Raw genomic sequence first — 24,701 nt, 5'->3', positions numbered from 1 at the left:
TCCCTCTTTACCTTTAAAAAACAACCTTCAGATGTTCATGTAATAACTTATTTCATGGAATTCGGCTAAGCCTTTCCTCACGTTTACCTGTTAGCGTAAAGCTGAAACAGGACAAATCGGCTTGTGTTTGCGGGAGTTCCCGGGGTGTTCAAAGGGCGGTAGAAAATACTGAAATATTGTGTGTGGAAACATGCTGCGAGCCTGGATGCAAAAATTTGTTGTTTTTATGTACTTTTCATCTGGTAAAATGAATCTTTGGCTTGTATTTCCTGTTAAAATACATTTCTCATATTTTTATACATTCTTAGTTCCCTTTTGTAGTTTTTCTGCCCCCTTCCTTTCTTCCTTCCCTTTTTTTTTTCTTCCTTTCTTTCTTCTACTAACATAAAGCAAGAGTAGAGAAGAAGGGGTAGGGGACAGCTTGAATGTGAGGTGAGGAAGTCCCCTGCCTGCACCCCTCTGCTGTGCAGGGCCTAAGAAGCCATGTGATGGGGACCGTCACTAGAGCTATGTGTCTTCAGGCTGTACTGCTTGTACAAAGGAGGACTTGAAGAGCCTAGAGCAGAGCCAGAGGAACAGTGAACGCAGTGGGAATTAGAGCCTAGAAACAGCTAAATGGTCCAAGGTTATTCATCCTGTGGCCAGTGAGGGACAGTTCAGTAAAGAATGTCAGGTCATTAAAAGGCCCTTCCCCAATGGCCTGATACTTTCAGACTGGTATGAAAAAGGAGAATATCTCGAATCTGAGTTAGAGGAAGTTACTACATTCTTGGATTGTTACTAAGCACTAGAACAGGTTAGCCAGAGAGGTTGCCAATCTTTTTCTGGATGTTTTTGAAAACCTGCTAGATTCTTCTGTGGCTGTGTCAATGTGTTGCTCGAGGTGGGGAGAGTAACGAAGAGAGGTTGAGTTGGGAGTTTCTTGTTTCATCCTGTCGCTCTAGCCCACCATGTTCTCCAGAGTGTCTGCACTGAAAAAAACAACAAAAGGGTGAGGGGTTAGAGGACTCACATGCTGTTCATATCCCAGTAATGCAAAACAACCAGAACAGTGATGAAAGAGAAAAATCATTGTTGATGATGTCCTCAGATTGCCACATTTTTTTTATTTTTTACTACCATGTTGTGCAAGAAAATGGAGGGGAGGCTGACAGAATGGAGGTGGATTCCAAGTTGGAGATCTCTGCCCCAGTGGTTTCAGGACCCCCTGCACTAGCTCTGAGAGGCAGCCCGCGTTTCCATAGGGGTTGGGGGTGGAGGGGAGGTTGGACGCCATTGGTGTTTGGAGCCCTTTGCATAAATCAGTGCCTGGAGGAGACACGCACACACCAGAGGGGATCTGCAACAGGAAGGTCTCTTGCACACGGCCCTGGGAGTACCCCGAGACCAGAAAGAGGCTCACGACTTAGTGGTGGCTGCACATCCCTAGAAGGAGCTCCTTTCTTTCAGTTTTGTTTTGCTTTTTCAGTTGGTCATAGAGCTTTGTTGCTCAGGGAGTTTTGCGTTCTGCTAATCTGCTGCACATAGTAGAAAAAGGGCTTTTTATTTTGTTAGAATACTTTCCAGATGGACCTGATGGCTCTTTTATTAATGCATCCTTCCAAAAGCTGTTTCCATTTATTCTGGGGGCGTCTGTTCTCTCCCTAGCCAATTTCTCACCCCCTCTCCAGCTTTCCATCTTTGCTGTGTTCCTTTCTGCTTGAAATGCAAGAAAAGGTTTGTAATGTTATTATGTGGTGCCTCTGGGCCCCAAACCTGGAAGTGGTTCTGAAAAAAGAAAAAGGACATGGAACGGCACAGGGTGGTAGATCATGTTAGGTGGCGGAGAGCACCTGGAATATTAATCTAGCTTGTAATTTTTAGACAGGATTGCTGCCAAGTTGAACACAGAGTTCAATTTGGAGGTCAAAAGCAAGTAGAGATAAATAGTCACCTTTTATCTGGAGAGAAAATTGTGAATTTTATGAGGAAGGAGGACTGCGTAGGCATGTTACTGAAGTCTAAGTAAGAAGAAGGGCACTGAGTTTGTGAATTCCTCTTCTCCTAGACCCTGACACATAGGCAGGCTTCTTCTCCCCAGGGTCCCGGGTAGTAGAGTAACACTTCAGAGCCAGCATCTTCAGAGGATGGGGTTGCCCGGGTTCAGAGGACGAAACATTCATGCTAGTAGGGAAAAGAAAAGAGAAAAATAAAACTTCGATGAGTGCAGCTTTCACAGTTGAATTCATCCCTGGTCGTCTTTTTGAGTTGTCACCACCAAGTCTAGAGATCCAGCCCTTGGGGCCTCTCAGAGAGCTGTTTCTGGACGTACATAAGGTATTACTGTTTCATCATCACCATCATACTGGGAGATACTGGGAGCCACAGGTGGTTGTTTTTTTAATTGTGTCATAATAAGCATAACGTAAATTTGCCATCTTAATCATTAAGTGTGTAGATGGAAATTCTGTAACCATTAAACAACAACTCCCTGTTTCCTTCTCCCCCAGCCCCTGGCAACCACCATTCTACTTCGTGTTTCTGAGTTTGACTACTCCAAGTACCTTGTATAAGTGGGATCATACAGTATTTGTCTTCCTGTGACTGCTTTATTTCACTTAGCGCAATGCCCTCAAGGTTTACCCATGTTGACACATGTGTTAGAATCCTCTTCTCTTGTAAGACTGAGTAATACTCTATTATGTGTGTACACAGTTTCCTTATCCACTTATCTGTAGAGGACATTTGTGTTGCTTCCACCTTTGGCCGTTGTTGATCATGCTGCTGTGAACTGGGTATACAAATATCTCTTTCTTTGAGACCCTGCTTTCAGTTTTCTTGTATATATATCCACAAGTGGTATGGAGGGATCATTTGACAATTCTGTTTTAAATTTTTTGATGAACTGTTATACTGTTTTCCATAGCAGCTGTACTATATATTTTACAGTCTCCCTAACAGTGCACGAGGGTTCCAATTTCTCCACATCCTAGTCAATACTTGTTATTTTGGGGGTTTTTTTCATAGCAGCCATCCTAATGGGTGTAAGATGATATCTTGTAGTTTTGATTCACATTTCCCTAACAATTAGTGACATTGAGCATCTTTGTGTAAGCTTGTTGACCATCTGTATATCTTCTTTGGAGAAATGTTTGTTCAGTTCCTTCCCCATTTTTTAAATGAGGTTGTTTGGTTTTTGTTGTTGAGTCATAGGAGCTCTTTACATATTATAGCCATTAGGGAACTATAGATCTTTAAAGTATTGTATATGCATGTTCTAATGCTCACATCATCTGCTACGGGCCAGTTGCTCTTGTGGTGTACACTCTTGGAAAAGACTAGGAGTTTCAATAATATGATTTTCTTCAACACTATTTTTATCTTGACTCTGGAATGCTTCACAAAATCTCAGCGATTTTCAGCTTCTAAACAGTTCAGTTTTCAAGAGCTAACAAGGATGAAGGGAAAGAAAGGAAACAGAAGAGATAGGATGGGGTAATGCTTTTTATTCTTTCCATAATTTATTCTTTTTGACTACATAATCTTCAGGAAAAAGCCTTTTCCTCAATTCTGTTGACTAAAACCAGACTTCATGCAGGAATAAACACACTTTCTAAGAATCATCCAGTAATTATGTCTTCTTATACCACCCTCCCTCTAAACCCACAGACTTGAAGATACCTCAGCTTACAAGATCATTATCATTTTCCTTCATGAATGCCTCAAACAAAGTGTTGTATTTTTCTTCTGGGTCATAAGGATCCAAAGAGAACTTGATCTTTTGTTCCAGAAAAGCTACAAGGCAGTAAGCCTATTTTGGAGGTGTGGCCATACAGATGATAGATTTTCTGGAAGAAAATGGTAGGGAAGATGTGATGGACAGCCTCATGCACTGCTGGGTGGTCTTCTTGCGCTGGAGGTGCTGTCTTCTAAATAAAATATTATTAAAGCTCACGGTACTCTGATGCTTCTCAATAAGGGATTCCCTGCATGTCTGACTGATTTTTCACTCTGCCCTTTAAGTTTCCCTCTATTTTCTTCACCAGTTAGAAAGTTGGTGCTGTTTCCTTCCCCAAAAAAAGCCTCTAAGTGTCTCCCTCCTCTCCAGAAAGGCATCAGAAAATGACAAGAATGGTTGCATTATTTGTTTATGAAAGGACAGAGAAGGTTTTTCCTGAAAAGTAATAAACGGGTGGGGTGGGGCACCGGGGTGGCTCAGTCAGTTAAGCATTGACTCTTGGTTTCAACTCAGGTTGTGATCTTGCAGCTCATGAGTTCGAGACCTACATCGGGCTCTGCACTATCAGTGGGATTCTCTCTCTCTCTCCCCCTCTCTCCCTGCCCTTCCCTGTCTTTCCCCTGCTCTCTCTCTCACACAATAAATAAATAAACTTGAAAAAAAAATAAACTAGGAAAAGATGAGTCCTTGAATGGAACCTTGTATGATACAGTCAACACAATTTAAGAGGCACCTATTCCTGGCTTACATGACTAGTCCAGTTCCACCACCAGGTACTTACATACCACTAACGCTGTAATTTCTCAATACTAATTAGAAGTTAACTTACCAGAGTCTGTTTTGATACTTTCTGGTATGAATTAGGCTTCCTTTCTACTTTTGTTTGTGTCTGGATTTTAATAATATGTCATATTTTAAGCTCACGCATTGTACTGTTTTGTAATCCTAGTGTGGCTTTATTTGTAGTTGGACACGTGTTTGCACACACACGTGTACATGCCCATACGAATATATATATTTTTAACAGGGTAAAAATTCTTCAGGACATATATTTCCTCAACTAAAAGTCATTAGATGATATCTTGGCACCTACAATTATTTGGAATATGCAGCTAATTTTAGACTAGGAGATTGTGCATATGTTATACCTATACATTGATTTGGAGGGCTTGCTAATTAATTGCTACTCTTTCAATAAATCACTGATTTATTAAATGGTGATTCAGAGGCCACTTCTTTGAGTTCCAGGCCAGTTGTAGAAAGATTTGGTCTTCCTTATAGGCTTTAAAGGCCTGTAGAATGATCCAGAGTCCTGAAAACTGGGTGTGGGGTCAGTAGAGCGGCTGCACAGCTCCTCACCAGCTTGCTGAGCTGAAGGCTACACAGGGAGCTGCTGAAGGAAAGAATTGGAGTTCCAACTCTGCCTTCGAACTGCAGTGTGGCTTCTTAGGAAAGTCCCAGTTCCAGAAGTCATTTAACTAAATGAACATTCTTGATGAACTGCCACCAGGGCTTCGCCTAAAACCTCTTCCAAAGCCAACAATGTGTGCCTTCACTCTCTCTCTCTCTCTCTCTCCTTCCTTCTGCCTTTCCTTTTTGTTTTCCCCTTCACTCTCCTGCCATTCCATGCCTCTCCCCTCATGAAAAGTCAAGCCAGCACTTACCTGTAGGGACAGCTTGCTTCCTTCTCCAGCCTGGTCTCCCAGCTCTTTGTTCCTCGTCCCCAGAGCATTTAATAACCTTCCTGCAAAACAGAGACAAATCAAGGCTGATGCGCACAGTTACCAGAGTAAAAATGTTGGCGACGTTTTATACAGGAATACTAAATTGGATTAAAAAAATATTGTCACAAGATAAACCCTGACAAATCAGGAAGAGTAGATAGTTTACTTTTTTAAAACTTCTGTTCAAGATTCATAAGGAGGTGGCAGTAGGGGGAAAAGAATTGAAACGGCCAGAGAATAATTTGCTTTGAAAGACAAAAATGTTAGGTTATTCAAAAACTATTTTTTTCTCCTACGTCTGTGCCAGGAACATCTGGCCTTGGGAAAAGTTTAGGAAAAGAGGCTTTCAGATGCTGTTGTCATTATTTAAAACTTAAAGACGTAGATCAGAAATAGAATCCTGGGTTTTTTTGAAATACAGGGGATCTTCAAGGGTTCAATCTTTTTGTTTTTAGATTTGGAAGCTGAGGCCCAGAAAGGTTACAGGTGACTCACCTTGGTCAAAATAGGTAGTTAGCCAGAGTAGTGAGCGTAGACCAAGGCTCCTGACTCAAGCGTGGGTCCCCCAGCTGCAGTGTTGAGAGGCCCCAAGGACAGGGAGTCTGGATGTAAGTGCCCCTCTGGGGCATCGCCTACAGGGACTAGACTCCTGCCAAGTGGACCAAGAGACTGAGGAGTTTTTGAACTCCCAAAACTCCAGTGAAGTGACCTTTATGTAATTCCTGGAAAACAGCAGAGCAACATAGAGAGTATATAGATAAGTATAATATAAGTATTATAGTATGGATGGTGTATATACATATATAAGTAAACACTTAACCCAGCCTACCCAGGGAAAGTTTGTGCCCAGTGAACAGTGAAAATCCCCATAGAGCAAAATCCATAGAGGAAAAATTCCCAGTGGTTGCCCCCAGTTGACCAGGAAGAGGGACTCTGAATCATGTGGACGTGAACATGGATTGAGAGGGGTTGTCCATTTTGAGGCATAGATGAAGACCATGGCTTACCGTGACCCAAATTAAGTAGCCCTCAGGAGGCTTACACCGCCTTCTGCACACTACATGAGTTTCCTGGGTACCGTCACTTCAGAGGAGTATATTCTAGAGAGTGGACATGGTCACTGGAAAGAAATGCCATTGTTTATAAATTCTAGTAGTGTGTCCAGCGGCCTCTTGTGAATTTGTAAAGTGGGTCATTCTTTCTGGGTCTGACCCCTCTAGCTCCAAGGAAAAAGGGGAGGTTTTAGGACTTCTGTGACAAAGTTCCTGTGCTCAAAGTGTGGTGACCCCCCCCCCCACTCTTCAGGGTCTTCCCTGAGCAAACAGCATCCTCTCCCCAGTGCTGGTCCTACTTTTTCGTCACTCCTCCTAAAGCCACAAACGTGATAAAAAGAAGAAAATGATATATAATAGGTGGGTCCTGTGGGACATTATAAGGCCCTTTTTGGATACTGGTTATTTTATGGGTTGTTGGGTGGGGGGTTTTTTGCCCTTTTTTTGTGTGGAGGGCATTTTCTCTTAATTCAGAAGTATTTATTGATCACATTCCATGTGGATCTTTTGTTCTAGTTGGGGATGTGGGCAATAACAACAAATTTAGGGAAATAGTATGTTATGTTAGAAAGTAATGAACACTGTGAGAAGAGAAGTACAGGAGGGCGAAGAGGGGAGGAAGGCGTGGATCTAAGTGTGGCAGTTAGCGGTGGTGCACACAGGGAAGGTGGCACTTGAGTGAAGACTTTGCAGAGGAGAGAGAATTCACCTGGCAGATACTGAGGGGGTGGGAGGGTGGGAACACCAGGGCCTCGAGGCGGGAGCGTGCCTGGCATATCCTAGGAATAACAGGAGCCAGTGTGATGAGGACAGAATAAATGATGGGGAGAGAAGGGGACAGTGAGGTTCTGGAAAGCCTTGTAGCCTTTGTAGGAGGGAGCTTTGGGAGGACTTCAGCAAAGGAGGGCAATGATCTGGCTTTCACACTCCAGCTGCTGTGTTGAGAATGAACTGTAGAAGGTACAGACCAGTTAGGGGGCTATTGCACTTTTTACATGAGAGATGATGGTGCCTTGGACCAGGGTGGCAGCACTAGCTGTGGTGAGGAGTAATTAGAGTCTGGTTATTTTGTGTTTTTTCAATTTTTTCAACTTTTAATTAAATTTTTTTTTAGAGAGAGAGTGTACAAGAGGGGGATGGGGCCAGAGAGAGAGAGAATCTCAAGCAGGCTCCATGCTCAGCACAGAGCCCAACATGGGGCTCAATTCCATGACCCTGGGATCATAACCTGAGCCGAAATCAAGAGTAGGTCAACTTAACCAGCTGAGCTACCCCAGGCGCCTTGAGTCTGATTATTTTGAAGGCAGAACCAACAAGATTAATTGTTGGGTTGAATGATAATAAGCATTAGAGGAGAGTCAAGAAAGACTACAAAGAAGCAAAGAAAGAATGGAAATGCCACCCAACTGAGGGAGGCTGTAAGTAGAGCAGGCAGGGGTAGGGGAGACATATATGGAGTGGACTTTGGGGTTTGTTGGGTCCGAGTGGCCTGCTAGACAGACATCACATGGAGACGTTGAGGAGGCAGTCAGATACACATGTCTAAATGTAGGAGGTAGAATCCTAGAAGAATTCACCTTTCTTAATGATCTTAATGGTTTCGTTTTACTCCTGAATACATCTGTATCTTCTAAAACTCCTACTGAAAATGCAGAATGGAACTCTGCAGAAGGACTTATTCAATGATTGATTTCTGGGACTGAAATCAGAGAATGTTCACTTGGGTAAACAAGAGTGGAAGGGTAGGGATTTTTTTAGGCTTAAGCCCCGGTGATGCCATAATTATTTTAAGAAAAAAAAGCTAGCAAAGTGGGCAAAAGCAAGGTTTATTTTTTCAAATGCTCAATACTAAACAAATCAGGCTTCTCTTTGCATGTATGTCAAGACAATTGGAGAAAATATTATGGTTGTTTTCATGTTTATTTTTATGTAAATATGTTAACAATTGAAATTGTATTTATTATAACTGAGACGGATGTTAGATAGTTACATAAATATTTTTTTTTTTACAAATAGTTTATTGTCAAATTAGTTTCTGTAGTTACATAAATATTAATGGATTAACCTATGCTAGCTATTTTCCTAGGGAAAAGGAGGTATGTTATCTTCATTCAATAGGAAGAATTCTGAGTTCTTATGAGGAGTTGGCTCTAAGTCCGTGAAGAACTTACATTTTAACCTCTAAATTCACTTTTTGTCTGCTTTTTAGTCAGCTTGAGTGAACAAAAAGGATCTATTTTTAAAGTACCTAAATTGGTTCAGTGGCATTTCCTACCCCAAAGAGAGACTAAATGTTTTTATTCTCAATCTTGTGCTCAGTTTATAAGAAGAGCGCCTACCAAATATGTCTTCGTCTCATTAGACTCTTGACCAGCCTATGAGGTGGACTGTATGAGGTGGACATTGCCCCAGAGAGGTGAAGTGACTGGACCAGAGCTCACAGAGCCAGGATTCAGACCCAGGACTGTCTGCATCTAAAGCCTTCCCTAATCCACTTTCCAGAAGCATGGAGCAAAGTAAAACAAACCAGAGCATTTTAGTAAAATAATGAATGTAGACCAACGGACAATGCAGAATGACCTCTCCTGGATACACTGAAAACCCTGGGGCTCCAATCAGGAATTTTAGGTAGTTGCTAAACCAATCCTTGAAATGCAAGGATACATGAAAAAAAAGGTCTCTTTTTGTGTCCTATACCCCTACAGTGGTGGGACTTCTTGGGTGGTATGACACCTGTGGACAGGGAACATGCCCCTCCATCAAACCCGCAGGGAAGCACCCAACCCTATCTTGCATAAAAGTCTTTTGGTGCCAGCGTGAGGCCCCTGTCCCAGGCTGCTCCTAGAAGGTGCCTGAGAGCTGGGAGACCACAGCCAGCAAGCCTTGGAGACCTGAGTGGGGGATTCCAAGACACCCCAAGACCTCAGCTTAGCTCAGAAAGGAGGGTTGGGCTTTTCTCCACAGTAGAAGCCACACAGAGTGCTGAAGGGTGACAGTCCACTCCCACACCAGTAACCCTCCATGGGAACCCTGGGGAGGGGCAGCTCCCACCTCATCAGTTGATACCATTTGCAGTACTGCAGCCATGCTAGTTATTAAAATATTGAGATGCTTCAATACCAGTTGGTGAATCATCACTGATCTCAAATACTTGAGTGCACACTTCAGCCCCTAAGGTCTGTCTCATAACTTAACATTGGTTTGTTAAGTTGTTATTATTGGTTTCATATTTTGAATATAACCCCTGTCCTACCCCCAGTAAAATGGAACACTGAAGGCATTTCTGCAAGCAGGTGATGCCAAATATCATTTGGGGTCCAAGAGGGCAAAATCTAAACCTATAATTGGGCCCCCTGTTCACTGGCTCTCTGATATGGACCTGTTGATAGCATCCTTCACTGTCTAGAAGGAAAATCCCCACAATGGTTATGAATGGAAAGGTAATAATAAGCTGAGGTCAAGCAAGTGGCCCAGGAAACATAATTTTGATTCATGTTTCCAGAGGCCCCCAAGTTTAATATTAAATTTTGCAGGAATACAATATCTTGCTCTACTTGCTTTCTACTCCAGTCCTACCTATCATTAGAAAAATGGTTATTACCTCAAAGCATAACTTATGAGTTCCCATAGATCAGTTGGTGACCACCTGCCCCGGGGAGGTGAAGGGTTCATTAGAAGCCCAGTTCCACTAATCCTGATTTATTAGTGCCAAACACTTGCCTTTTGCAGCTGTGGGAACAGTTTTTAAAGTCGATTTATTTCTGAGCTGGACCAAAGGCACCACATGGTTGAAAAACAAACAAAAATGGAATCTTTTGCAAACACAGTAAATGCCCACACATAGTGCACTCCAGAGGTATGTGAGGTACCCTTGTGCCTACCCACAAAGCACCAGACTGATTTTAGATGGTGCGAGATATGCTGCATCCTCTAACACAGGAGTTTTTAACCTGTGATTCTTTTTTTTAACAAGTCTGTGAGTTGGCGGGGCAGGGGTAGGGGAGGAATAAAACATCTTTATGTTTCACTAACTTCTTTTTTTTTTAATTTTTAAATGTTTTATTTGTTTCTGAGAGAGAGACAATGTGAACAGGGGAGGGTCAGAGAGAGAGGGAGATACAGAATCTGAAACAGGCCCCAGGCTCTGAGCTAGCTGTCAGCACAGAGCCCAACGCGAGGCTCGAACCCATGAACCGTGAGAGCATGACCTAAGCGAAAGTCGGATGCTTAACCAACTGAGCCACCCAGGTGCCCCTATTTTCACTAACTTCTAACTGAAATTTTGCATTTCGTTCAATTGTGAATGTGGCCACAAACTGCAGTAGTGTTGGTGGCACTTGTATGATCACCGACAGTAGTCAGATATTTTGTCATGAGGTGGTAAGCAGCTTCTTTTTTTTAATGTTTATTTATTTTTGAGAAGGAGAGAGAGAAAGAGTGCACATGCAGGCAGCCGAGGGACAGAGAGAGGGAGACAGAGGATCCAAAGCGGGCTCCACAGATAGCAGAGAGCCCGATGTAGGGCTCAGACCCACAAACCATGAGACCATGACTTGAATCAAAGTCAGATACTGAAACAACTGAGCCACCCAGGCGCCCCTATGGTAGGTAGCTTCTAAGATGGCCCCCAATGATCCCTACCTCCTGGAATTAAATACACTTGTATTTAAATTCCTCCCTTTAAATGTGTGCTAGTTTTAGTGATTGAGGTGAACAAGATACAGCAGAGAGGATAAGATGTCACTTTTGAGATTTAGTAATAAAAAGACGATGGTGTCCATGATGGGGCCTTTCTGTCAGTCTCTTGCTCACTCTGAGAGAGGCCAACTACCATGTTTTAAGCTGCTCTTTAGAGAGACCCACATGGAAAGGACCTAAGGGAGGCCTTTGACCAACAGCCAGCAAGTAAGTACCTCTTCTTCTTGCCAACACATGAGTAAGCATAGGAGCAGATTCTCCCCTAGTTGAATCTTCAGATGAGAACACAGCCCCAGTTGCCTTGATTACAGCCTTGTGATAGACCTTGAACCAAAGAAACTCAACTAAGCTGTGACCCACAGAAGCTTTGGCATAATATATTTGTTTAAGCTCCTTAGTTCTGGGGTAATTTGTTGCATAAGAATAGATAATTTATACTATGACTAGTAAATAGTCATAGAGATCTAATACTCAGTATGGTGAATATAGATAATATTGTATTATAATTATCAAACTCGCTAAGAGACTATTAATTATTCCAGCTACTAAAAAGAAAGGATAATTGTGTAATGTGATAAAAGTACTAATTATTGCAGTGATGGCAGTTATTTTACAATAAATAAATATATTGTACACCTTAAATTTATGTAATGCTATATGTCAAGTATGGTTCAATTAAAAAAGTAGGAACTTTTATACAGTACAATTTCAGATAGCTCCACATATTGTTTGCCCTCATTATTACTTCAAAATCATAGTCGTCTTTTGATCGTTTAAGATAGTCGTTTAAGATCTAGACTGGCCACTAGATCTTACTGTTTAATGCATTAATAAGCAAGCACATATTTTAATTTATAATAAATTTGTTTTAGCCATATTGATGCCATGCATCTCCACCATTGAAATCTACCAATTCTTTTTTTAAGTTGATTTATTTTGAGAGAGAGAGTGTGTAAGCACGAGCGGGGGAGAGTCAGAGAGAGGGAGAAAGAGAAAATCCATCCCAAGCAGGCTCCACACTGTCAGTGTGGAGCCCAGTGCAGCTCACGAACCATGAGATCGTGACCTAAGCTGAAATAAGACTCAGATGCTTAACCAACTGAGCCACCCAGGCGCCCCAGAAATCTACCAGTTCTTATCTCTCAAAGTCACCAGGCTTTTCAAATTGTACATAATTGAAAATTGACCAGTTCACAAGAAATATAACGCCTCGTGCTAGGTGTTAACAGTTGTTTCTGCCTTGTGGGGTTTGTGGCTAAGAGCTCAAATCACAAACTTACCAGCTTTATAACCTCTGGAAAATATAAGTGAAGATAATAATGTCTTTATAGGCAGAGCTGATATCTAAAATATTGAGCAGCCGATGGACACCAGTGCTAATCAGTCAGAATAAACGCCAGCCTATGAAGTGAACAGCATCAGTCTCCTCATAGGAGAGGGGGGGTTCGATGAGTTCGGGTGTGCAGCTGCCATGTTTTAGGCTTATCTGATGAGCGGCCTTTTGCCTGGGATGCTGTTTTCCCGCCCCGCCCGGTAGGCTGCTTTCAAGCCCGGGCGTAGCTCATGTATCAGCTCCTCTGCAACATCTTCCATGTCCATCGCTCTGCGCACCCCCATAGCACCTTGTGTATCCCATCACTGCCCAGCCATGTGCATTCCTGCCTGCTTTCTCCCCAGAATGAGTCCCTTATTTCTTACCTTGGTTCTCTTCTCCCTGCTACCCCAGCACCTGGCCCAGTGCCTGGCCACAGTATATTCTTAGTAAATGTTGGCTGGATGAGAGGATAATAGGTCAATGCTGAATATTTTAATGGTTCCAGGAAAAAAAATATCTGTTCTAGATGTAAGCAGGGGTCTTAAGAATAGAGTAATACTCACACGTGAGTTTTTGCCTTTGTCTATAAAACAGCTTATTCTCACTTGGTGTCATGAAGATAAAACAGAATGAAGAACAATAATGGTTTCTTTTGCAAAAATATTCTTATACTATTTCTCCTTTTATTTTTTCACTCTGATAACAGTGGTTTGTTGTTTACATAGGTTAGCAGCCCATTCTAAAGAAATGACTTATGGGTCAAGACAGTGGGTCAAGACAACTAGATTCTAGTTCAAACTTAAATATATTACGCAGATCACTTAATCTCTATGAGCTTTGGTTACTTTATTTATAAACTGAAACAGTTTGCCCAGTGACTTCTAAAGGACTTGCCATTTCTAAAATTCTAAAGTATTTTAAGTTTTCAAGGGCTTGAAGGTGGGTGCTATTGCTCATAGGTTTGTTTTGCTGTTGTTTGTAAGAGACCCATCTGAAATTGTCTTAGAAACATAGAGTTTAAATGTAGGCTCTGTTCTGACCCACTGAAGAAACCAAATTAAGATAAAGATTTTCTAAAACTATTAATATTCAGTGTTGACAAGAGTATGGTGAGGGGACATCCTTTCATGAGGCCAGAGGGACTGTAAGCCTTCCCTGCGGACCATGTGCACTGTGTATCAAGAGAGTTTAAATTGTTCAAACTCTTTGATCCAGTACTTCTTTTTCTATTGCATGATCCTAACAGAACACAAGAATTTCTGTATGAGGATATTGATATTAGCACATTTATAAAGGCGAAGTAAGAGATAAACCAAATGACCAGCAATAGGAGAATGTTTAGTAAATTTTGGTGTAGAATATCCATGCAGTCATTAAAAAATCCTGTTTTCAGGGCACCTGGTGGCTCAGTCGGTTAAGCGTCCAACTTCAGCTTAGGTCATGATCTCACAGTTTGTGGGTTCAAGCCCCGCATGGGGTTCTATGCTGACAGCTCAGAGCCTGGAGCCTGTCCTCGGATTCTGTGTCTCCCTCTCTCTCTGTCCCTCCCCTGCTCACGCTGTCTCTCTTTCTCATAAACAAAGAAAACATTAAAAAATAAATAAAAATAAATAAAAATGAAAAATTATGTTTTCAAAAGTATTTAGTGGTATGAAAAGATAACAAAAACTGGATCAAAACTACATACGTTATAATCTTCATTTTAAGACATTTCCTATGTATCAGGACTGGAAGGAAAAATGCCAAAATGTTAACGTGTATTTCTAGTAAGATTATAGGTAATTTATCTCCTTTAAATTTGAGCTCACCATTTCCCACGATAGACTGGTGCTACCATAATACTGTACAAAACAGTCATTCAAAATGTAAAGACCTGTCAGATGCAAAGCAGGGTGCCGGTGCTGTAGGTCTGGAAAGCTGAGAAGAGTGACACCTGGTGTCTGGGAGCACCATCTTGCAAGTACCACAGACATACATAAATACCCATTTGGTGGGAATGGGGATTGATGCCTTGAACAGGTTGCCAGCTGTGAAATATGACTGAACAGAGCAAGAGGCCATGGTTCATATTTCTGAGACACCTTCAGGCTCTGGGGGACACTGCAGTGCCGCCTGTAGTTCCAGCCAGCCTGAGCATGCATGTCACCGTCCCCTTGGCCTGACTCAGACACAGAATCCTGGGAAGACCTTCAAGGAAGCCATCTTTACCATGTCTATTTCTATTTCGGCGATATTTAAAATGCCCTGCATTATTTCAAGGATGAGCTCGGGATACAATATATCATTGTGCAAAAATAGGACACAGCGCACGTACAAAGATAGTATATGACATAGATTATGCATAAGGTCATGGAAGTATGACTCTACAGTATAAATACTGGAAGCACTTTCTCGTATGGTGGTGTATGCACACCAGATCTTTGCTTAGTATGAGCTTGCTGAGAGCTGAAACGGGGCAGATTGTCCTTTAGCTTCCAACGCTCAGTAGTCATTCCTGGCACACAGTAAGCATTAAATATCTCTTGAATTAATAAATATATACTTAAGTTACTAAGATTCGTAATGAGTGGAGCCAAGAAAACTGATAGTTGTGAGACAATAGGGAGCAAGAAATAGACCCCCCTGTCAGGCCTCCTTATTTATCGTGAGAATTGGCAGTAAAGAACACAGGAAACCCGGGACTATCCCACAGGGAGGCACACGCTGGATGGGCTCTCTAGAACCATGCCATCTGAGCTCAGATCATCTCTGGACCAACTTATGAGCTGTGTAGCCTTGGTCAGGTTACTTAACTTCCCTGTGCTTCAGTGCCGTCATTATCATCGTCATCATCATCAAGAGTTATTGTGAAAATTGAATGAATGAATACTTGGAAAAATGCCTAAAATGATCCTTAGTGCATAATAAGGGCACAAGAAATGTTAGCTATTATTGTTACTGTTAGTTTTGCTACTGTTTGAATTATCGAAGAGTACAGTTTAGGTACCTGAACAACCACGATACGCCCTCAGTCCCAGGAGACGGATCATTTCCTCTCTTACGTCCACCAGTTAACTGGCTGTTCCTGTCTCCTTTCATTTCTCTGGTGCAACTGACTGCCTACTTCTCCCCGTGATTCCCAGTTCATACTTCTGAGACAAGGAGGAACCTGACTGCCTTGTTGGAGCAGACTTTGTCACAGCCGGCCAGCTCACAGCGTGCTCTCAGCAGGACGACTGGCCTCTCTTGGGCTGGGGTCCTGCCCTCATCCAGTTGGCCTTGGCTGGGGTGGGTTCAGCTGCAGCTGATCTCAGAGGGGGAATGTAGGCACAAAGGAAGCCCTTGTAACTGTGAATTTTAAATCATTCTGCAAAGAGGACTCGAAGAATAGAGAAAGGGTAGAAAAACAAAGCAAAAAAGCAGCTTAACCCTTTTGGAGAGACAAGATGACTTTTGGCATTTTCCACCTGACACACTGATTCATCTTCTAAGGCCCGTTCGTTACTGTTCAGGTCCACAGAGGAAATTGTGTGACTAAGAACTGTGGAGATGAGATGAAACCTCAGAGGCCTTCATCAAACCTCTGCCTTTGTGGGCCATGACCTTTCCACCTCTGTGGCAGTTCACGTTGCAGCTTGTCTACTTCGTGATGTCTTGCTCGATCCCCTTCGTGCCACTGGCTGGCCAAGAAAACACTGTGGTGTGTAAACTACACATGCAAATGCTGATGGGCCTTCTGATTCGTTCCATAGCTAAAGGGTGGATACCTTTGGGGAAAGCTCATATGGAGGACATTAACGTCAAAGGTGCCATTCTTCTAGACCATACTTGTTTCACTCTCAGTGTCATGGATCTGCATCTTTTCATCCCTCCTCGCGTCCTCAACGTGAGCAAGACGATTTTCACTTCCTGGAACAATAATAATAGTGAACATTTATTATGCCATTACTCTGTGCTAAGGATCATTCTGGGCACTTTTACTTTCACTTTAAGACTACCCTAGAAGTTGAGTTGAGTCAAGTCTGGTAGAAATGGCTGTTTGCTCCAACACCTATATAGCTCTTCGTGAAATGCACAGCAGGACACTTTGGGCGGGGCGGGGGTGTCCATGCTCATAGACTATGCAAGATCGTTTTTGGCCCATCTCTCTTTTTTGTAGATGCCTGTGATTTGGCATTTCTTGGGCTGGAAAATAGCGCTGGAAACACTGAACAGAAAGCATTCTATCCCTTATTACCCAATGTGTTTTTTCCAGAGCAGCCCAAAAGGTTATGTTGGGTTTTATGAGCCTCAGAGGGTTGCTGACTGGTACACCACCTAGAAAGACAAATGACAGAAACGGCAGAGTTTGGAGCTGCCCTTGTAAGTCAGCTACTGAGCGGAGACAAAATCTCTGCTTCCCGTACCCAGCTTGAATATTATGGCCAGTGCTTGAAGAAGGAAAAGCATCACTTGAAACATTTTAATTGTCACCCCATGTGATCTGGGTACTGAATGTTTTGAACTAAAAATCTCGCTACCCAATTGAAGGTTAACAACACACACTTCTGATATTAAAGGTCATCACTCTGTCCTGTCGTCCCCTCATAAAAATGGAAATCAAAGAAAATAAATAGGTCTTCTGCTGTGAGGTGAATTTCCTCAAATGATCAAAACCAAAGGGCTTTTGGGCTTCCTGGCCCATTAGCAACAAAGATGTCAAAATAGCAATACAAAAGAGGACTGAGAAAACAATTTAAGCCTTCTGCGGACACCTCTAGTGATCCCCTCAAACAAAGTTATTTGAAAATAAAATAAGGATCACTTTAAGATTTTCTTTCAGAAACGTAGCTGCTTTGACAGAAAGCTCCAAGTGGTTTTTAAAAACCAAATCGACTATGATCTTTGTCGATGATGTGTTCACTTAATTTGAAGAATATTGTTAAATGCCCAGAAGTTGAAAATTCAGTGTTGGTCATCTTAAAGATTGTAGATGGATTTCAGCCCACGATGCACATAGGAAGCACCTGTTTAGATGCCCTGCCCCTCACTTAGCTCCCCTCCTCACTTAGCTCTGTAAAGATACCATTCTGAATTAGACCCATGGAGAGGCTCGAGTGACAGAGGGACTGCGTGTTAGAGACTCAGAATTAGATTCTGATCTCCTAGTGGCTTCTGGAAGGAACTTCAGACTTGCCATTCCAGCCAAGGTCCAGACCCCACCCCCCATCTCAAGGAAATAAAAGTGTGAAGAAGCCCTCTTATATACACATCATTCTGTGTCTGAAGCATTGTGGGGTGGGATATATTCTGTTATTCCGTCCTGACCCCAGGATGGATAACCCTGCCCTTTCATCCCCTTTGGCACAAAACAAAGCCACTAGATAATCGCCAGCCTTCAGTTTTCCGGCATGTGTGTGTAGCTATGGCCAAGGTAAACTGGTCTCGTGGGTTTCTTTTGAGTTGAAATTAGCTGAGCTGTTTGTTTCCTCTGAGCCATATACAAATGCTTTTTGAACTATCTTTGTGTTTGAGGGATTTTTTTTTTCATAGTATCAGCACACCACTTCCTCCAAGTCATTACTTTGAAACAGTTTTGCAGAGGGAGCTGTTCCTGCTGGCCACCAGCCTAAGCAAGCAAAGCAATGATTGAGGGATGGCAGCAGACCTTTACAGTGTATTTCATGTTTGTGCATGACTTCATGAAATGACTTCTCATCCACGCATCTGGGCAGATAGGGTGGGCCGGCATCGGAGCTTGCCAGTAAAGAAACTGCACTTTGTCAGTATCGGGCACCGGCTCCCCCGTTTGAATGATTCTCAAAGTTTAGGCTAAAATAGTGTCCTCAAATGACCCTTTGCCTGCTCTCTCTTTCTGAGAATTCCATGGAACTCTTTTTCGAGTGTGGATTTCTACTTAATCCTTGGTACTTTCAGATGATACATTTCAGAAAATGCAAGTTTGGGGGCGCCTGGGTGGCTTAGTCGGTTAAGCGTCCGACTTTCGCTTAGGTCATGATCTCGCGGTTCGTGGGTTCGAGCCCCGCGTCGGGCTGTGTGCTGACTGCCAGCTCAGAGCCTGGAGCCTGTTTCAGTCTGTGACTCCCTCTCTCTCTGACCCTCCCCTGCTCACGCTGTCTCTCTCTCTCTCTCTCCTAGAAATAAATAAAACATTAAAAAAAATTAAAAAAGAAAAAAGAAAATGCAAGTTTGAGTAAAACCACTCTTAACTTTCCTTTAATTATACTTTAAATGTTTTTATTAATGAATGACCTTTGCATGTCACTATACAAACATGTACAGTGCTTTTACTGACATGTTTTATAAATATTATTCCCTTTTCCAAAATTCATAAATTTCTTTTCTCATGCAGGTAATAATATTTTATAGTATCTCAAGGGTAAATCCTAAACCTTTAATTACTTTACTTTTGTATATTTGTTAAGGAAAATAGAATGAGAGATTTAAATTATATAACCTTATTATGACCTGGGTGGCTCAGTCGGTTAGGTGTCTGACTTTAGCTCAGGTCATGATCTCACTGTTCATGAGTTCAAGCCCCGCATCAGGCTCTGTGCTGACAGCTCGGAGCCTGGAGGCTGCTTCATACTCTATGTCTCCTTCTCTCTCTCTACCCCTTCCCTGCTTACACTCTGTGTGTCTCTCTCTCTCAAAAATAAGTAAACATTAAGAAAATTAAAATATATAACGTTGTTAAGTTCATAGTGATTTTTAAAATTCCCAGACTTATGCATTAAAAACTGATTTGGTTTTTATTAAATTCTGATTTTATATTTTTAAGAGTATACTTGCTTTTGCGGGAAGTAGGGAGGTGGGAAATAATCACTGAGGTGACCTAGTCCTTGCATGGACTTTATTTTTGTAAAAGCCCAAATTCTAGCAGTGCAATAATGAATATTGGTTACTTTCCCAAGTAATAGAGTGTACAATAAAGTTGTACTATAATTTAAATCTTTTTTAAAAGCTGCATTTTAAGTAAAATTTTTTTCAAGATTTTATTTTTATTTTTCTTAATGTTTTATTTTATTTTTGAGAGACACACACACACACAGTGTGAGCAGAGGAGGGGCAGAGAAAGAGAGAGACACAGAATCCCAAGCAGGCTCCAGGATCCAAGCTGTCGGCACAGAGCCCTACGTGGGACTCCAACTCATGAACTATGAGGTCATGACCTGAGCCAAAGTCGGACGCCCTACCGACTGAGCCACCTAGGTGCCCCCCAAGATTTTATTTTTAAGTAATCTCTATATCAAACTTGGGGTTCGAACCAACAACTCCCAGATCAAGAGGCACGTGCTCCACCGACTGAGCCAGCCAGGCGCCCCTTAAAGGTCGTATTTTTTAAACTGATGATACCCATGTCACAGATAATAATCTTTAATGAATCCAGAGTAGGACATGTATTGCTCTTGTGTTCCATTGCTTAAACTTTTCTGTGTTGCTTACGTCTATAGAGATTTTGCAAAACTTCATCTTGTATCTCTCAGCAGTATTTAGAAACTCCTCTATATTTTCAAGATAAGAGCGGGGGACAGAGTAAAAGAGGGAAACCTTATCTCTGCATCTGTGCAGTTAGAAGTTGAAGAGGAAGCAGTGGACACTGCTAGGGAAGAATACTAGAAATGGGCCGCCACAGAGGTATTTTGTATGCGGTAGGAAGAAGTCTCGGATGAATAGAAAGTTATGTGTACAGAAGCCTTTGTACTTTGGAAAATGAACTTTCACATCGGTTGTCTTCATATTGGTTTTCTGTGAATTCCCTGCCGACGAGAGTTGGCTACTCAGAGTGTTTTCTGCGTGGTATTCAATTTTGTCGTAGCTTTATTTGACTCTTGGCACAACTGTCTTTTACGTCACAGTGCCATCATCATCTTGTGGTGACTGAACTTGGGCGTAATGATAGGAATCGTGGTTTTGTTTTCTCACTTGCTCAGAGTAATCAGATCTTGCCTCAAAGCCTGTTTTCTTTCAGTTCATTAAGTGCCTCCTCCGAAAACATTCTCAGACCATTGCCCTTCTCTCTGTTTGCTCCTTAGTGACTAGAATAAGCAGCCTAGAAAATAAGCACTGTTTTCTGTTCTCCAGGTGGCTGAGACCACCCCCAAGGGCTTTGGGGCATCTTTTTAGTGCCCTGAAGTCCTGCTGTCTGCCGTGGGGGATTTTGCGACAAGTGGCTTCCCATCCTCCTCCTGGAAGGGATGGCGATGAGCCTGCTGACGGGCAATGAGTCTGTTTAGGTGAATGAACACAAAGCATGAGCATAAAATCTATTTCCTAATCCCTATTTCTCTTTAACTTTGAGGAGAAACAGTATTTTTAGGAAGCTTCTGGGGCATTTTTTTCCGAATTTGTGTTCATTGAATCTAGTGATGTTCGGAAGTGCACAAAAATGCAGAGGCACTGGTGAGTGAGAATGGGACCAGCACAAAACAGGTGAATCAATGGCAGCTTTTTGAAGTAGTCCTGGGTAGATCTGAGAACTAGTGGTAGAACGATACAAAACAGAGTCTGAAATTACTAGCACCCAATTTTTCTCAGCTATCAAATAGGGTAAATTCTTCATTCTCACACTGCGTTGAATTATCCCTCTGTAAACAGAAGAGCCACTTTCCCTGCTCTGTTGCCTCCTTTGCCGAGTAGCACTAACCACGGACACGTTGAGCTCACTTAGTAATGGTACTGATAGCTGACAGTGTTGAGGGTTTAGTATGCTCCAGGCACTTTACCCCAGAGCGGCTGCCTTTCTCATTTAGACGCATCAAACACCTTCAGAGTCCAGGAGAGGGAACTGTGGGAAAGAGAAAGAGCCTTTGACTTGGGAAGATCCAGTGGAAAGGCGGCCCTCATGCCAGCCCAGGTCCTCAGGGAACATCAGGTACAGAACTGTAGTTACTTTGAGCGATCTATGCTCAAAAGTGGTTTTGGTCACCAAGATTTAATCATTAAAGAAAAAAAATTCTAAATTAGGTTTTTTAAGTGTTTTTATTTATTTCTTTTGAGAGAGAGAGAGAGAGAGCGCGCGCAAGCGAATAAGGAAGAGGCAGAGAGAGAGGGAGGGAGAGAATCCCAAGCAGGCTCAGCACTGTCAGTATGGAACCCGACACGAGGCTCAGGCCCATGGACCGAGAGACCATGACCTGAGCCGAAACCAAGAGTCAGACACTTAACCAACTGAACCACCCGGGTGTTCCTCTAAATTAGATTTTACTTCTTCCAAAATATTTGCTTACTGGCCAATGAAGACAGTGAAGATAAAGGAAGCTTGGAGACTCGGGTCAGCCCACGTCACTCCTTAGTTCCTGGGAACTTTCGTCTTGTGAAGATGGAATGAGGTGACTCAGGGTCCTAATGATTGTTTTCTATACTCAGACTTTAGAGGTTCACACGTGGATGCACGCAAGCATTCCTACCTCTGCCTTTGCGGCAGATGTGTCACAGTAAGATGAGCCCTGGCGTCTGCACCCTCCTTCCGACTTGAGACAGAGATGTTTCTTGAAATGGTGAAAATTCTTACAGGCCACATGAAGTTAGCCACTGTTGCCATCTCAGAAAATTCTTTTGAAAGCGTATATCTATCAGCAATAAAGGCCATCCTTAATTTATGAAATTAGCTTTATTGATGTACAGAAATGATCGCTGTTTATCCATCCAGTCCTCCAATAGTTAGCACATTTTATTTTGTCTATGGAAAGTCATGGAACTTTTAAGTAATCTTTAGGTTCAAAAGTGGAAGAAATAAAGAAAAGACTAAAACTTCATGATTAAAAAAACACAGGTAACAGGCAATTAGTGGAGGAAGATATACTAATAATGGAGAAGACAATAAATATATGAAACACTGTTAGCCTCACTAATAAAAGAAATGAAAGTCAAAACTGTCCATACATATAATTTTCATCTATCAAATTGGTAAAGATCTTGAAAGGTACTAATAATAGAACATGTTGGAAAGAAATGAAGTAGGTACTAATGGAAGAAGAAATGCTACCGCCTTGAGAAAACAGTTTAGTAATATGTATCAAGATCGTTAAAAGAAAAAACTTTGTATCTTCCATTCCATCAATTGTACTCTAACACATGTATCCTGAGGAAATAATCTGAAATGAAGGCAAATATTTAGATAAAAGTCTATTAACCTGGTTGGATTGGTAATAGTGAAATTGGACGCAATTCAAATGTTTAACAATGAAAGTTAGCTACATAAGTAATAGACCACACATAAAATGAAATATTCAACAATTAAAATTGCATTAGGAGAATAATATGAGGAAATATGAAAAAAGGATATAAAACTACATATATACCATATGATCCCATTTTATGTATTTTTTATTTGAGAGAGAAAGCGAATGTGAGTGGGGGAGGGGAGCAGAGGAGGAGAGAGAGAGAGAGAAAGAGAGAGAGAGAGAGAGAGAGAGAGAACCTCAAACAAGCTCATGCTCAGCGTGGAACGCAATCTGGGGCTCAGTCCCACAAGCTTGAGCTCATGACCTGAGCCAAAATCAACGGTCAGATACTCAACCGATTGAGCCACCCAGGTGCCCCAGTAGGATCTCATTTTAGACACACACACACACAGAGGAAGAAAAGACTGGAAGCAAAATCCAAAATGTTAACTGGTTTTCTCTGAGTACTAATGGGTCATTTAAAAATTTATTTATATTTTCTAAACATTTCCACACATGACTTTTTACTAGGGAAAAAGATATATTTAAGTGAAGGAAGAAAACACTAAAAGTTAGGAGACACTTAAGGAAATTAACCCCAGACAGTGGGAATCTGCCATAGGGTCTCACTATAACCATATGTATGTTTTTGTTTTTGTTTTTGTTTTTAATTTGAGAGAAAGAATAAGGGAGGGAGGTGCAGAGAGAGATTGAGAATCTCAAGCGGGCTCCAGGCTAGGCTCAATCCCACGACCCTGAGATCACGACCCAAGCTGAAATCAAGAATCAGATGCTCCATCGACTGAGCCACCCTGGTGCCTCTGTATTCTTCGGTCTCAACAGAACGCCCACTAATTCAACATCATTTGGGTTAACACCTCCTCTTTCTTTCAAAACGACATGTTTCCTCCTTCCATGTTGGTGAGATCATCTTCTCCTGGGGAAGGGACCAGAGCCACTCAGGGTCCCGAGTGGGGAAATTGCATGGCAGCCTGGGGGAAGGGGTAGAGGGTGAGGCTGGAACACAGCAGAGTGATGAACCCCTCATCTCTCCATCATCTCTGAGTCCCTTCCTTTGAAAACTTGGACACGAAGTCTCAGTTTAGTCACATTATGAATTAAGTAGATTTTGTGGGCTAGTCTGGCAGGACCCCTCAAGTATGTTTGTATGGAAATGATTCTTAAACCAAAATACCTACCACCACCACCACCACCCCACCTCCAAAACCTAAAGACTTCAGAGCACTGTGGACTTACATTAGAGCCACCTGAATTCTCCCTTCTTCAGGCGGTCAGCTTTGTGAGGCTACTCTGTATAAGGTGAGCTGGGCTGAAACAAGCACCTGTGCTGCATAGCTCAGGGGATAAATTTGTTTCCCCTCCAGCGGATCAGCAACTCAGATATGAACGTAAACTCCGCGCGGGTGGAGAGTGTTGTCTGTTTGATTGCTCTCCTGTCACCGGCAGTCCTTGGCACCTGACGGATACAAGGCCTGCTGTGCCTCGGTGCCCGAGCAGTGGCCCTGCTCACTAGGTAGCCATGCAGTCAGAGACGCGCACACAGCATAAGCAGATGAAAAGATCATAGAAAATATTTTTATTTCTAGAAAGCAATTCACTCTTTTGTGTCTTTTCTTTTTGGCTGAGAAGATTGGCTGAGAGGTTGAGTGCAGGGCCAGGTCAAGGGTTGGAAGAGCGGTGATGGCAGAAGGTCAAGTTGGAGAAGCTAATCTGGAGGAAGACAGCCCTGGAGATGGAGAGGGGCCGCGCTCGGCCGGGCAGGGGCTGTTGGCAGAAGCAGGCTGTTCTTGACCTTAGCTACAGTCCCCAGACAGCTGCTTATCTGCCTTGCCTAAAACAAAACTGCCTCCCAGGAGCCAAGAGTAACAAGCAGCCTGGCCTCTGCTTAATTGTTTAGGGTTTTTTTGTTTTTGTATTTTTTTAATGGTGGTCGAGGTGAGGCAGGGAGAGGCCACTGAGATACATTTTTTTAACTTTGCCCATTTACCTTCCTGAGAGTGTCCTACAAAATATAAACCACATGTAGTT

At 42.4% G+C, this 24,701-nt stretch overlaps 1 protein-coding gene across 2 annotated transcripts in view; it reads left to right on the top strand.

The window, feature by feature from the left end:
- The window catches only part of WIPF1 (WAS/WASL interacting protein family member 1), a 128,701-nt gene that overhangs the window by 46,431 nt on the left and 57,569 nt on the right, over nucleotides 1–24,701 (top strand). The gene's annotated exons all lie outside the window — the stretch shown is intronic.

The sequence above is a fragment of the Hyaena hyaena genome, unplaced genomic scaffold (assembly GCF_003009895.1).
Source record: "Hyaena hyaena isolate Hyena2069 unplaced genomic scaffold, ASM300989v1 scaffold_154, whole genome shotgun sequence".
NCBI classification, from domain to species: domain Eukaryota; kingdom Metazoa; phylum Chordata; class Mammalia; order Carnivora; family Hyaenidae; genus Hyaena; species Hyaena hyaena.
The sequence above is the reverse complement of the archived record's forward strand: the minus strand, read 5'-3'. Positions and strand labels throughout refer to the sequence as shown.